This window comes from Colobus angolensis, unplaced genomic scaffold (genome assembly GCF_000951035.1).
Source record: "Colobus angolensis palliatus isolate OR3802 unplaced genomic scaffold, Cang.pa_1.0 Scaffold137, whole genome shotgun sequence".
Taxonomy (NCBI): domain Eukaryota; kingdom Metazoa; phylum Chordata; class Mammalia; order Primates; family Cercopithecidae; genus Colobus; species Colobus angolensis.
Genome location: NW_012114455.1, coordinates 824,856 through 834,960, shown reverse-complemented (window position 1 = coordinate 834,960; position 10,105 = coordinate 824,856).

Genomic DNA, 10,105 nt, shown 5'->3' with positions numbered 1-10,105 from the left:
CCTTCCTTCCTTCCTTCCTTCCTTCCTTCCTTCCTTCCTTCCTCCCTTCCTTCCTTCCTTCTCCTCAAACCCAATGGAAATGACTTTGAAAAGTATTCCAGGAGACCAGATGTCCAGCTTGGAAAGGGGCTTCCCCTACAATCCGGAAGTCAGCAGGAGTTAGCAGTCCTCCATCTTGCTGCCACTAAGAGGCTCTCATGAATGGAGGTGACTTCTCAAAGGGTGCTATGCCAGTGCTGGAGACTAAGTCAGGTTCCTTGGAAACAGGCTTCAGGGAAGGCTGGAGGAATCCTTTTGAGCTCCTTGGCTTTCCTCCAGAATCTGTCTCACAAGTCAAGAGGGCCCCAGGGGACCGCTGCCCTACTATGAAACCAGTTCTCTCCTCCCAGAGCCGGTGGGTGGGGGGCAGAGTGGGAGAGGGGCCAGGAGAGGAGCTCCTTCCACCACCACCATGTGGGTCACAGGGGAGCAGCAGTCTTGAGTTCCCACTCTGCCGGGCTCTCCTGCCTGATTTCTGTCCCCATGACCCTCCTGGAAGCTGGGGGACTCCGCAGGATCCCTCTCAGCAAGCACTCTCCCAGCCCCTGCAGACACATAAATGAAGCCAGCTACCTCTGCAATATATCTTCCCACCTGCTCACCTGCCTGGAGGTAGACAGGCCTTCCCACTGCTGGGCTAAGTGTTCTCTGGTGTGCTATCACCTTCTACAAACTCATGGTGCCTGATGGACCTCGTGTGTATAGCCCATACAGTCGTAGAAGAATAGACTTGAAAGGGGCCTTGAAGAGAGTCAAGGGTAACCTGCTTATCGTATAAAATGAGGATTCTGTAATCCAGAGAAGCTAAAAGATGAGTCAAGGTCACAGCTTGTTCTCAATTTCACGTGTGTTTTGTTTGGTCTCCTCATCAAAAATATGTAGCTCCTAGAGGATGAGGCTATCGAGTGTTCCCCACAGCATGCTAATGGGCACTAATTAAAGAGTGGGTTCAGGCCACACCTGTTGACAGGTGGATTCCTAGGGAGGAAATGAGAATGAGAACAAGCACCTGTCACTCCTGGGCCCAGGGCATATACTCAACTCTCTGGGAATCTGTCTCCCTGCCCTGGACCTGGAGATAGAACTGACAATCTCCATAGAGGAAGGTCTCCTGGGAGGAAGGCAGGACAGCTCCTCAGAAGGAGGGGGTCACATCACATTCAGACCTAGCACAGGACTTGGAACAAAGGAGTGTCCATTCCTTAACAATGCACTGTGGACTGACGACCATGAGGGGAAGCTCTGGGGTGGAGCTCACTTGCCACTACTCCAGCACAGACCCATTGTGCTACCCTGGAACCCAGAGAGACTGTGCCCTCCTCTTACCTAATAGGAATTAGACAGATGCTACCACTAACGGGCTAAACTCCCCTTGGTATCTGTCGGGCTTGACATCTGTCTGGATTGTGAGCTGATGACCATGGGCATGAGCCCCCGAGGGAATTCTTTCCACCCAAGGGTTCAGCTTACACCTGGGCTGGCAGACCAAGGCAGCACTGCAGCTCCACCGCCCCCACTCACAGCCATGAGATACCCCCTGCTCCTAAATCTACCTCTACCTCTTAGTGTGGGCCCTCCCAGCCCCACCTGAGACTGATGGCTTTGTGGAAGTAAAAAAGAGATCTTCTAGATTTTGGTTTCCACAACAGTAGCTCTTTCCAGCATTTGCCAAAGATTTGAGTAACAGAGGAGATGAGTTCAGCTGGTTCTTTTATGAAAGATCCCAGGAGAGGAATAGGTAGAGCTCAGGAGTGGCTTGTGTTGTCTCCAGAAGGCTAAAGGAAGAACCATCATCACAGAAGATAGGCCTGGGCTACCCTAAATGATGTGTTCCATCACTACAAACAGACACATCTGCACCCACTTCCTGCACCTGCCACTTTAGCCACTCCCTGAGCCCCAGTTTCTCTTACTTATAAAATGATACAATGCCCATTTTACCTGCCTCACAAGGCTAAGAGGCTCAAACAAGGGCATGTGAGAATGAGCTTTATTAGGAGAGAAGACGAATATTTATTCACCATGAGCTTGCCATGTGTTAATCACTTACAGATGTTTTCTTCTAGAGTTTTCACAGCAGTCTTAAATATGCTTGGTAGTATTACTATCCTCACCTATAAGGCCAAGAAAATGGAGGCTCAGAGAGGTTAAGTGATGTGCACACTGCTTAGCTGTAGTAGAACCAGGGTCAGAACCCAGAATCTGACTCCAAAGCCCGTGTTGCTTCCCCTAGCCCCACGCTGTCTCAACAAGAAAAGTAAACGTTGCTTTTTATGAAGAAGCTAGTGAGTCTTCAGACTGAAATTGCTGCCTCATGGAGCCAATCCCTATTGCTAGGACACATCCATTTGTCCCAGGCAGGCCATCAGAAGGGTCAGAACCAACCCCCAGCCCCCACACTGCCCTTAAGACTCTATACCACAGAGGCCAAGCCTCTGCAGCCTGTTGAATGTCATCATGATTCTTTGCTTGGATTTGTGGTGGTGGCGGTGGTTTTAATGATTGCCTGGCCACGAAGCAATCCAGTTGGGAGGAAACCCAGATTCCTGGAACTTTGAGTAGAAAGGGACCTCTGGGAGCAAGTTCAAGCTCCTCATTGGATAAGTGAGGACACTGACATACAGAGAAGGTGTCCCTTGTTGAAGGTCACACATCAGTCAGTGGCCAAGTCCACAGTGGAATCCACCATCCTTAGTCTACCAGTCCCGACCCCATTCTCTCCACCATCCCGATCACCCTGATATCGATCAGCTTCATTGTTCCTGAGACAGAAGAGGGCTGGATGTGGGCTTATAGTCGCTGCTCTCTCTGCTTAGGGAAAAAGGGGATCTTAGGTAAGAAAACCATGTTGCAACAAGGAGTGAAGCGAGTTTGTTTGCCTCATGCACCAATTCACTGGTCTAAGTTCTACCCATTGAGAAGTCAACATGGAAAGGCCTGCTTGGAAATCCCTCAGTGTGTAAGGGAAACTGGACTCCAACAAGGAGGCCTACCTGGTGCTCCTGGGGCAGGGACAGCCCACTTCTGGCCACCTGGGATAGGCAGAGGGGGCTGAGTTCCTCCTTGTAGTCCAGGCTGCTCCTTTGCAGTCCCCAGGACAGTGCAGAGCACCATGACCTAGAGGCTCATGTTTCACTTCCCCACTGGCCAGCCGCTCAGCCCGTCCTCCTCTAACACTCTGCAGAGACTCCCTTCCCCCCAGAAGTCTGCCCTGTGACTCCACTCTGTCCTGGTCACTCCACATCCTGCCCTACTGTTGCCTCCTGTGGTTAACACCTGGTTGGTGGCTTTTTCCACGTCACCTCTCTGTCCATCATCTCTCATGTCTGTGTGTTGTATGTGCCCCCTCTACCGTTAACCCCAAACACCCCTCGTCCACAAAGTGTCCTCAGGGTCTGTGTACCTGTTTTCTACTGCAGCCTCTGCCAGGGCTGTGCACAGTGGGCAGCACCAGGCCACAGCATTGACTGGCTATTTGTGCAAAGCTGGTTGAAGGTACCAGTGATCCGGGAAAGGGCCCAAGCCAGGTTCTGGGGAAGCAAAAGGAAAGGGAAAGGGATAACCCTCCAACTGGATCATCAGCTCCAAAATAACATGACAGAGGAGAGTAAACCATGATTGAGCCTCTCCTCTGTGCCAGACACCGTGCTAGGGACTTAACAGATGCCCTCTCAACAGTCCTACGAGCTATGTGTTTTTACTTCCCAATTTACAAATGGGGTAACTGGATCCAAGATGTTAAGCAACTTGTCTAGATCCATATGATAGGTAAAGAGCAGGGCTAGGCTCTAAATGAAGTTTTGCCTGATGCTAAATAAAGCCCATACCCCACAGCAAGCAAGCTCCTTGAAGACAGACTTTATGGCAATGTGTTTGCTTTGTTTTTGCTGCTGTCTCCTCAATGCCTAGGACTGTGCCGGGGACATAGAAGACACTCTATAAATATTTGCTGGATGGAAGAACAAAGGGAATGGATAAATGCCATGCTGCCCCTCCCCAGCATGGTAAGACACCTGCCCATGATGCCAGATTACTCGGTTCTATTTCCAAGAATCTTCAACAACTATTTGTTCCCTCTCTCCACCCAGAAAAGTACCCTGTCTATTAATGTTCCTCCGAAGGCCATGTTTACTAGGTTTGGGATGGGGGTGTGAGTAGAGGCGTAAGTTGAACACAAAAGACTACATCCTAATGAGGTGGAGGATTTACAAGCCTCGGTGCCCTGTGACCTGCTGCTTCTGCGGCTGCTTTCTGGCCCATCTGGATCTGGCTCCTCCTCCACCCCAGCGTCCCCCTCCCCCACTGGGCACCCCCACTGCCTTGACTGAGCTGTACTCAAATTGGCCAGGTTCCTACTAAGCAGAGAACTAACAGTTACGCCACCCACCCCAGCCCTATCCGAACCCTCCAGAGTCTGCTCTGGGCCCCAGGGCCAGCTGCTTTTCTCCACATTCCAGCCAAAAATAATACAAGAACGAAGCTGTTTGGTGGAGACTTAATCTAATCTTCGTTGCTTCAGTTTTAAAATATCCTGCCTGGTTTAGGGTTTCTTATTACACGCAGGGATGTGTTTTTAGTGAGATAGGTCTTAGCAGAAACGTCCTTCTTGTAATTAGAAACCCAGGCAGGCTGGGCCTGCAGTGAGGCATCCAAGCCAAACAGCAGATCCCCCTGAAGACAACACGTTTGCAGCAAGCTCTTCTTAAGCTCTGCTTGACCACATGAGACGAACTGAGCTGTCCCAGGCTTGCTTCTCCCTCTCTCCTGGGGGTTCTGGACGGGAGGAAAAGCTGGAGTTCAGGTAGAAAGACTGTGCCGCCAACTGTTGCTCTCTCAACCTCCAGCCCTGTCTCCCACCCCCAATCAAAATGGAGACTAAGATGTTGCCAGTGACTGGCTGAGAAGGATATGCGGAGGAAAAATTACCCCAAGGAATCCCCACAGACTAGGGAGAATTAAAGACAAGCATTCCACCGGAGCCGCGTCTCCAGGATCAGAGCTAGCTTTTACAAATCAGACACCGGAACAGAAGGAGTCTATGAGCGCGCACACAGTTTTGTGTAAGTGCCGGGTGTAACTTCTTGGGCTTTCTGGCCCAAAATCTGCTTTGATCTGCCAGCAGAGACTGCTAAGAGAGGTTCAGGCCATGGCTAGCTCCAGACCAGTACCCACCCCCCGCTGCAGCCAACCAGATGTCACACACACGAGTCAGGGCTCAAGTCTTGCCTTCCCAGTGGAATAAAGAGAAGGGACTGCATTTTTGATGTCAGATTCTGCATTCATCTGATGCATGAAAGCTATTCCAGGTAACACCATTTGGAAGAAGTGGGCTGGATCCCCCAGCTCAGCCAAAATTGCCCCTCTTGGTAAAGTGTAAATGGTTTTTGGAATCACAGCAGGCCTTTCAGACTCTAGGATGTAATGCAAGGCAGGAATTCAGCCCCTTTACCATAGCCTAAGAACTCCTGAGAGTTGTGGGGAAGGTCCTGGAGCCAGGTGAGGAAAGAAAACACACCGAAGAATGTGACGTTGCTGCTGAGAAGCCTCTGTCTCCCATTTTCTTTACTCAGAGCGCAGCCTGTGCTTGATCGAGCCCATCCTCTCACCCTAGTGAGAACTGTGTGTGATACATTCCACTTTACAGATGAAGAAACCAAGGCCCAGAAGCTAGATGACCCTGGAGTCATGCAGCCCAGGCAATAACAGAGCGAAAAGAGACCAGGCCACTAAATTTCAGCCTAAACACTAGCTCAGCATGCTGACCTGCCAACCTTGATTATCTGCCCACCACTTCCCTCCCTCCTTCCTCCCTTTCCCATCAGGTATTAGATTTAATTAAATTAGCAGATCCCCATCGCAACAATCCTGGCCGTGTTGCCTGGATAGAACCCAGCCCGTGGAGCTCCTCCCTCTAAATTCTGCTTCTCGATATAATTCAATCTTCAATAAGTCACAGATCTCACGTGAAGTGTTTTATACAAAGCATGGTGTGTTGGCTAGACTCAGGCTAACGTGGTTCATGATGATTTCATTTTCCATTAGAACTTCCTCAGTTTTTCCTCTGCAGCATCGTTTTCACCCTCTGCATACTCGGATCTGCGTTTTGTTTGATCCAGACACTTGGCTTCACATGCCGTCACCTCCAGCAATTGCATCACACGTTTATATATATCTTACAGCGTCGCAGTCCTTGTGCCACACAGCATAGGAAAAGGGAAAACTCATAACAGCCTTTCTCACCCTCCTCGAACTAATTTAGAAAATGTGCTCCAGATTAAATAAATCGGGAACAAAAGTCTGAGATTAGAGAGAGAATTTCAGAAAGTAGGGAGGGGGGAACTAAATAAATAGCAAGGAAATCTTGCAACATGTTGGAAGCCTATAAATTTTATTGGTGGTTTCTTTAATAAAAACAAATTCAAATGCTAACAACGCAGTCTTATTAAGACTCTAACATTTAGACATCTAATTTTGTCCTGCTCCGCTGCTGTTTACGTTGCACGTTGGATTCGTGGAAGGTAAGGAAGTCAGGTCGATGGGTCTGGTTTGGGTCCTAAACCAGGCTAATAGAGACCCCTTTAAAATCCAGCCATTTTGCTTTCTAGGCATGCCTTGGTCTCTAATGAGTTACAGCCCAGGTTGAAGATGGACATGGCAGAAAGAAATTTAACACACACTCTGGTGCACCCATAAACTTCAAGGCCAAGGGAGAGGAGGTATGTTTCCAGTTAAGCTAGAACTCCATGAATTCAGGATTCTCCACTCACAAGACAGTAATTCTCCTTATTTCATCACTAACTTACTTCAAATGTGTTTATACAATTTATTGCTACTGAACTTCCAGGCAACTGGTGTAGAGTTAATGAAACCCAGCTTGGAGAAGCTTTGAGCTTTGAACAACTAACCACAGTTTAAATGGTTATGACATGCGGTCAAAGCCACAGCCTGAGCCCACTGCAGTTTCTGTGTTAGGACCTAGTCAAAAACCTTGTCATCTCACCTTTTGTGCCAAACAGATTGAAAAAGCAAAAAGCACTGAAAAACAGCCTGCCTTGTTCCTTGTTAAGGTTCCCAGCCATCTAAACACATTTATCTTACTGAACGCGAGGCAAGCCCCTCCTCCAGCCCCGAGTAAATATTTTAGTTGCAGTTGGAATTGGCAGCTGGGCTGAAATCCTGAAATCCAGTTTGAGTTTAATTGAACAGGGTCAGGCCTACCTAAAGCAATGCTGGGAGAGGCTGCTGAGGAGGCACCAAGCAACATTTAAAGGCAGACTCCGTGAAAGCCCAAAGGCAACACAAAAATGAACAGATGAAACCAGACTGGAAAAGAAGCAAACTCGTCTTTCAGAATCACTTGGACATTAACTTTTATTAATTCCATTGTCACATGGCAACCTCCCCCAAGCTGTGTCCATGTGGGAACTCCAGCAAGCTCCCTCTTTTTAAACAGACCCATTTTGGAAGAGTAAAGGGGAGGTACTGGATTTGCCACTGCCGCACAATAAAAGCCCCTTTTGAAAGCAGCACTTTCATTAACTTAAAGCAATCTATAGACTTTAAAGCAGAGAGCAGTAAACTCCCAGAGAGGATCATAAAACAGCCAGTCTCAAGTTGGGTATACTTCAGTGCAATTCGCACGAGGCATTTTACTGTGAGCGGTGGTCGGGCCCATCTCCCTCCAGTAACCCCCTGCCCCTCATTCTGAGCAGCCTCTCTTTCTCTTGGCTTTCATGCCTTTCCCGCTCACAAAGGGGAGGCGGTGACCAGGGAGTCTCCGTGGGGTCATGGCTCCCTCCCCCCTCGGGCTCTCAGCGGGAGAGAGCTCTCACGAATTCCAAGCCTGCAAAACAACAGCCTTGGAGCTCCGCGGCGGCAGTCGCCGCGCCCCGGGCCGCCGAGGCCACTCGTGGGTCGTGGGTCGTGCGTCTTCCGTGTCCTGTAAGGGCTGTCTGGCTCTCCCTGCCAAGGGTGCAGGGGGCTGGGAAGGTGGATTTAATATTAAAAGGAGGAGATCTCAAATCTTCCTCCCCTCAATACCCTCCTCCCCCCGCCCCCACCTCCCACACACGCTCTTTCTCTAGATGCCCAGAGAATAACCTACCTCCCTGGTCGGGACCCCTTCCCACCCCACACCCCAGAGCTAGGCCCAAGCTATGGGGATGCAGCCGGAGTGGGAGATTATGAGACCAGAAACGGGACCCTCCCTCCCCGCTTCTACCAAGGTCCTGGGGCCTCAGAAGACCAGAACAGCAGAGAGAGCAGGAGGGCAGGGGCAGGGGCTTTGGGTAATAGACCGTGTTATGTTTGAACACCATCATTCTCAGATCTGGGGTGGGGAGGATCGTCTAATCTGCCTAAAATGCGAAGCTTTTGGCTTCCACCAGTTATAGTGCATTTGAAACCCGAAAAGCCAATATCCTGAAGTCTCAGGACAGGAGAGATGACAGTTGGGCACCCCAAGCTTGGGGCACACCAAAGGCCGGGTTTATGGGCTTCTCAGCCCGGCGGGAGTAAGCACAGGAAGCGGCTCCAATCAGGGCACCGGAGTTCGAACCAGTCCTACCCTGGGCCACAGCCCAGACTCCTCGGCCCACTGCGGCACCTCGCTGCTAGCGCTGCCCCCCGCCTTTATCGCAGGCCGCGGCCCCTGGGGGCCACCGCTCCCGCCCCTCCGCGCTGCCCCCGCAGACCCAAGTGGCTCCCGGAGCACTCCGTGCCGCCTGGGTCGGGTCTTCCGATCCACTCCCAGCCCCGCGAGGCTGCCCTGCCGCTTCGCCCGGAAGGTCTCTTCGATCTGTCCGCTTCCCAGAATCGCTCTCCTAGGACCGGGTCCTGTGTGGGCCAAGTTCTCTCCTCCTAAAGAAACACTTTCGGGGGGAAGCAGCAAAAATTCGGGGCTTGCCTGCCATGGCTCAGATCAACTACTTTCGTCGCTTACCTAAACACGTTTTCACACGCAGAGGTCCAGGACCCCCGCGTGCGACCCTCCCCAAATTCCAATAGCCTCGACCACAAGAAAAAGCTGTGATCCCGTTACTGAATCCTAAAAACACCACCCGTTCCTCCAGCCCCCAACTCCGACCTCCAGCACTCTGCTCTGGCCGGCGTGTAAACTACTTATCGGCCCTTCAATCCCGATTCCGTAAACAGTCTGGATCCTATAAACCAAACTCTAGCCCGGTCCTAAAACCCAGCCCTAATTCAGAGCCGATCCACAAAGCCTCTACCCCTCAGTTCCCAACCAGAGTCTACCCACCGCGCGGAAAGCCCCGGCTCCCCCGTGAAGAGCCCCGGGAAAGGGCGTCCCATTTCGCTCGTTTCTTCCTGGGCATCGGGAGCCAGGAAAGCCCCGTCACCTAACCCGAAAGAAATGCAAACTTTGCGCGGCAGATTCGGGACCCTGCCCCATCCCCCTCAGCTCTCCGCTCCGGAGCGCTTTCCGTCCCCTCTTTTACGAACTCATCCCCTAGTTCTCGAGCCAGAAGGGCTCCCGATTCCCAAGCCTCGCGCGGGCCCCTACGCCCGCCTCACCGAAGATCCCCAACAATCACGGAAAGCCGGTGACCCTACACATTCTCGCTCCTCCCTGGGTGAGGGTCCCTGCGCGTAGTCCCTCAGATCCTGGCTTCCCGGACCCCGCCGGTGTTCCTCTGCCTCCACCGATCCGCCCGCAAACCCCCATTCGCCCTGCCTCCCCAGGCCCGGCCGGCCGCGGCCGCGGCTCCTCCACTCCTCCGGTCACCCGGCCCCAGCCTGGGACCGCTCCCGCTTCCAGCCGCTGGAAAGCAGCTCCAGGCTGGTGGCGCCGAGTAAGCGTCGGCCCCAAGGACGCCCGAAGCCGGGAAAGAGAACCTGGAGCCTGCCCGCGGTTCCCAGCCTTGCCCCGCGGAGCGCTCAGCCGGGAGCCTCCGGCACCCGGTCTCCGGCCGGCGTGCCTGTTCCTATTCTGGGGTCCCCTGGCGCTCCCGGCGCACAGCTCCCCGCCCTCCAGCTACGGGGTTGGGCCCGCGGCGATCCGAGTCCGCAGCCAGGCTCCTTGCACCCGCAGACAATGCGCGGCCGG